The following is a 6,081-nucleotide window of genomic DNA, read 5'->3' on the forward strand; positions in this document are numbered from 1 at the left end:
CTCAAAAAGGTAGAAGCAGGCTGTTTTAGCCTGACACACTGAGTTGATGGCTTCCAGTGACCTGTTGTACCTTGGAGTCAAATTTAACTCACTTTCTGTTGTTTTACACAGATCAGTCACAGGAAAGAGTGTTTCACCACATCTCACCTTTACAACAAACAATACCAATTTCATACAGCCATATTTCACTGAACAGGACTCATGTAGAGATTTCTACATGAATGCCTCTAAAAGTAGTAGAAGCAGGCTGTTTTAGCCTTTACACACTGAGTTGATGGCTTCCAGTGACCTGTTGTACTTTGGAGTCAAATTTAACTCACTTTCTGTTGTTTTACACAGATCAGTCACAGGGCAGAGTGTTTCACCAGATTTCTTCTTTACAACAAAAAATACCAATTTGATACACCATATTCACTGAACAAGACTCTCTTGCTTCTCAAGCCTAAGCGAGTGTGTAAAGCTCCTTTTGTGGACTTTATGAGCTAACAGCCACCTAATAAGTTCTAAATGGAGTTTTAATACCAAAATACAACTGTATGATGGGTGTGGGACGCTGATTTGAGCTGTTGTGATTTGGGGCCCTATGTGGCCCCTGAAAGAAACTAGCTAGGGAAACGGCGGCAGAAGGGTGAGATTCAGGATTCTTGATGGTGTTGTCTCTGTGAGTCTTCTGGGTAAGTTTGAAGCCATTTGGAGCTCAACTCAGAGATTTTACATGAAAGTCTCTAAAAGGTAGAAGCAGGCTGTTTTAGCCTGTACACACTGAGTTGATGGCTTCCAGTGACCTGTTGTACTTTGGAGTCAAATTAACTCAATTTCTGTGTTTTACACAGATCAGTCACAGGACAGAGTGTTCACCACATCTCACCTTTACAACAAACAATACCAATTTCATACAGCCACATTTCATGAACAGGATCATGTAGAGATTTCTACATGAAAGCCTCTAAAAGGTAGAAACAGGCCTTTTAGCCTGTACACACTGAGTTGATGGCTTCCAGGACCTGTGGACTTTGGAGTCAAATTTAACTCACTTTCGGTTGTTTGACACAGATCAGTCACAGGGCAGAGTGTTTCACCAGATTTCTTCTTTACAACAAAAAATACCAATTTGATACACCCATATTTCACTGAACAGGACTCTCTTGCTTCTCAAGCCGAAGCGAGTGTGTAAAGCTCCTTTTGTGGACTTTATGAGCTAACAGCCACCTAATAATTCTAAATGGAGTTTTAATACCAAAATACAACTGTATGATGGGTGTGGGACGCTGATTTGAGCTGTTGTGATTTGGGGCCCCTATGTGGCCCTGAACGAAACTAGCTTGGGAAAGGCGGCAGAAGGGTGAGATTCAAGATTCTTGATGGTGTTGTCTCTGTGAGTCTTCTGGGTAAGTTTGAAGCCATTTTTTGCTCATCTTGAGATTCTACATGAATGCCTCTAAAAGGTAGAAGCAGGCTGTTTTAGCCTGTACACCACTGAGTTGATGGCTTCCAGTGACCTGTTGTACTTGGAGTCAAATTTAACTCACTTTCTGTGTTTTACACAGATCAGTCACAGGACAGAGTTTTCACCAGATCTCACCTTTACAACAAACAATACCAATTTCATACAGCCATATTTCACTGAACAGGATCATGTAGAGATTTCTACTTGAAAGCCTCTAAAAGGTAGAAGCAGGTCTGTTTTAGCCTGTACACACTGACTTGATGGCTTCCAGTGACCTGTTGGACTTTGGAGTCAAATTTAACTCACTTTCTGTTGTTTACACAGATCAGTCACAGGAAGAGTGTTTCACCACATCTCACCTTTACAACAAACAATACCAATTTCATACAGCCATATTTCACTGAACAGGACTATGTAGAGATTTCTACATGAATGCCTCTAAAAGGTAGAAGCAGGCTGTTTTAGCCTTTACACACTGAGTTGATGGCTTCCAGGACCTGTTGTACTTTGGAGTCAAATTAACTCACTTTCTGTTGTTTTACACAGATCAGTCACAGGGCAGAGTGTTTCACCAGATTTCTTCTTTACAACAAAAAATACCAATTTGATACACCCATATTTCACTGAACAAGACTCTCTTGCTTCTCAAGCCTAAGCGAGTGTGTAAAGCTCCTTTTGTGGACTTTATGAGCTAACAGCCACCTAATAAGTTCTAAATGGAGTTTTAATACCAAAATACAACTGTATGATGGGTGTGGGACGCTGATTGAGCTGTTGTGATTTGGGGCCCCTATGTGGCCCCTGAAGAAACTATTAGGGAAAGGCGGCAGAAGGGTGAGATTCAGGATTCTTGATGGTGTTGTCTCTGTGAGTCTTCTGGGTAAGTTTGAAGCCATTGGAGAGCCAACTCAGAGATTTCTACATGAAAGTCTCTAAAAGGTAGAAGCAGGCTGTTTTAGCCTGTACACACTGAGTTGATGGCTTCCAGTGACCTGTTGTACTTTGGAGTCAAATTTAACTCAATTTTGTTGTTTTACACAGATCAGTCACAGGACAGAGTGTTTCACCACATCTCACCTTTACAACAAACAATACCAATTTCATACAGCCATATTTCACTGAACAGGACTCATGTAGAGATTTCTACATGAAAGTCTCTAAAAGGTAGAAGCAGGCTGTTTAGCCTGTACACACTGAGTTGATGGCTTCCAGTGACCTGTTGTACTTGGAGTCAAATTTAACTCACTTTCTGTTGTTTTACACAGATCAGTCACAGGACAGAGGTTTTTCACCAGATCTCACCTTTACAACAAACAATACCATTTCATACAGCCATATTTCACTGAACAGGACTCATGTAGAGATTTCTACTTGAAAGCCTCTAAAAGGTAGAAGCAGTCTGTTTTAGCTGTACACACTGACTTGATGGCTTCCAGTGACCTGTTGGACTTTGGATTCAAATTTAACTCACTTTCTGTTGTTTTACACAGATCAGTCAAAGGACAGAGTTTTCACCAGATCTCAACTTTACAACAAACAATACCAATTTCATACAGCCATATTTCACTGAACAGGACTCTCTTGCTTCTCAAGCCTAAACGAGTGTGTAAAGCTCCTTTGTGGACTTTATGAGCTAACAGCCACCTAATAAGTTCTAAATAGAGTTTTAATACCAACATACAACTGTATGATGGGTGTGGGACGCTGATTTGAGCTGTTGTGATTTGGGGCCCCTATGTGGCCCCTGAAAGAAACTAGCTTGGGAAAGGCGGCAGAAGGTGAGATTCAGGATTCTTGATGGTGTTGTCTCTGTGAGTCTTCTGGGTAAGTTTGAAGCCATTTGGAGCTCAACTCAGAGATTTCTACATGAAAGCCTCTAAAAGGTAGAAGCAGGCTGTTTTAGCCTTTACACACTGAGTTGATGGCTTCCAGTGACCTGTTGTACTTTGGAGTCAAATTTAACTCACTTTCTGTTTTTACACAGATCAGTCAAAGGACAGAGTGTTTCACCCCATCTCACCTTTACAACAAACAATACCAATTCATACAGCCATATTTCCCTGAACAGGATCATGTAGAGATTTCTACATGAATGCCTCTAAAAGGTAGAAGCAGGCTGTTTTAGCCTGTACACACTGAGTTGATGGCTTCCAGTGACCTGTTGACTTTGGAGTCAAATTTAACTCACTTTCGGTTGTTTGACACAGATCAGTCACAGGGCAGAGTGTTTCACCAGATTTCTTCTTTACAACAAAAAATACCAATTGATACACCCATATTTCACTGAACAGGACTCTCTTGCTTCTCAAGCCTAAGCGAGTGTGGAAAGCTCCTTTGTGGACTTTATGAGCTAACAGCCACCTAATAAGTTCTAATGGAGTTTTAATACCAAAATACAACTGTATGATGGGTGTGGGACGCTGATTTGAGCTGTTGTGATTTGGGGCCCCTTTGTGGCCCCTGAACGAAACTAGCTTGGGAAAGGCGGCAGAAGGGTGAGATTCAAGATTCTTGATGGTGTTGTCTCTGTGAGTCTTCTGGGTAAGTTTGAAGCCATTTTTTGCTCATCTCTGAGATTTCTACATGAATGCCTCTAAAAGGTAGAAGCAGGCTGTTTAGCCTGTACCACTGAGTTGATGGCTTCCAGTGATGTACTTTGGAGTCAAATTAACTCACTTTCTGTTGTTTTACACAGATCAGTCACAGGACAGAGTTTTCACCAGATCTCACCTTTACAACAAACAATACCAATTCATACAGCCATATTTCACTGAACAGGACTCATGTAGAGATTTCTACTTGAAAGCCTCTAAAAGGTAGAAGCAGTCTGTTTAGCCTGTACACACTGACTTGATGGCTTCCAGTGACCTGTTGGACTTTGGATTCAAATTTAACTCACTTTCTGTTGTTTGACACAGATCAGTCAAAGGGCAGAGTTTTTCACCAGATCTCAACTTTACAACAAACAATACCAATTTCATACAGCCATATTTCACTGAACAGGACTCTCTGCTTCTCAAGCCTAAACGAGTGTGTAAAGCTCCTTTTGTGGACTTTATGAGCTAACAGCCACCTAATAAGTTCTAAATAGAGTTTTAATACCAACATACAACTGTATGATGGGTGTGGGACGCTGATTTGAGCTGTTGTGATTTGGGGCCTCTATGTGGCCCTGAAAGAAACTAGCTTGGGAAAGGCGGCAGAAGGGTGAGATTCAGGATTCTTGATGGTGTTGTCTCTGTGAGTCTTCTGGGTAAGTTTGAAGCCATTGGAGCTCAACTCAGAGATTTCTACATGAAAGCCTCTAAAAGGTAGAAGCAGGCTGTTTTAGCCTGTACACACTGAGTTGATGGCTTCCAGTGACCTGTTGTACTTTGGAGTCAAATTTAACTCACTTCTGTTGTTTTACACAGATCAGTCACAGGGCCAGAGTGTTTCACAGATTTCTTCTTTACAACAAAAAATACCAATTTGATAACCCATATTTCACTGAACAGGACTCTCTGCTTCTCAAGCCTAAGCGAGTGTGTAAAGCTCCTTTTGTGGACTTATGAGCTAACAGCCACTAATAAGTTCTAAATGGAGTTTTAATACCAACATACAACTGTATGATGGGTGTGGGACGCTGATTTGAGCTGTTGTTATTTGGGGCCCCTATGTGGCCCCTGAAAGAAACTAGCTTGGGAAAGGCGGCGAAGGGTGAGATTCAGGATTCTGATGGTGTTGTCTCTGTGAGTCTTCTGGGTAAGTTTGAAGCCATTTGGAGCTCAACTCAGAGTTCTACATGAAAGTCTCTAAAGGTAGAAGAGGCTGTTTTAGCCTGTACACACTGAGTTGATGGCTTCCAGGTGACCTGTTGTACTTTGGAGTCAAATTCAACTCACTTCTGTTGTTTTACACAGATCAGTCAAAGGACAGAGTGTTTCACCACATCTCACCTTTACAACAAACAATACCAATTTCATACAGCCATATTTCCTGAACAGGACTCATGTAGAGATTTCTACATGAAAGCCTCAAAAAGGTAGAAGCAGGCTGTTTTAGCCTGTACACACTGAGTTGATGGCTTCCAGTGACCTGTTGTACTTTGGAGTCAATTTAACTCACTTTCTGTTGTTTTACACAGATCAGTCACAGGACAGAGTGTTTCACCACATCTCACCTTTACAACAAATACCAATTTCATACAGCCATATTTCCCTGAACAGGACTTATGTAGAGATTTCTACATGAATGCCTCTAAAGGTAGAAGCAGGCTGTTTTAGCCTGTACACACTGAGTTGATGGCTTCCAGTGACCTGTTGTACTTTGGAGTCAAATTTAACTCACTTTCTGTTGTTTTACACAGATCAGTCACAGGGCAGAGTTTTCACCAGATTTCTTCTTTACAACAAAAAATACCAATTTGATACACCCATATTTCACTGAACAGGACTCTCTTGCTTCTCAAGCCGAAGCGAGTGTGTAAAGCTCCTTTTGTGGACTTTATGAGCTAACAGCCACCTAATAAGTTCTAAATGGAGTTTTAATACCAAAATACAACTGTATGATGGGTGTGGGACGCTGATTTGAGCTGTTGCGATTTGGGGCCCCTATGTGGCCCCTGAAAGAAACTAGCTTGGGAAAGGCGGCAG

This window comes from Micropterus salmoides, unplaced genomic scaffold (genome assembly GCF_014851395.1).
Source record: "Micropterus salmoides isolate LMB-PRFRI ecotype aquatic unplaced genomic scaffold, ASM1485139v1 Ms_hic_scaffold_10, whole genome shotgun sequence".
NCBI classification, from domain to species: Eukaryota; Metazoa; Chordata; class Actinopteri; order Centrarchiformes; family Centrarchidae; genus Micropterus; species Micropterus salmoides.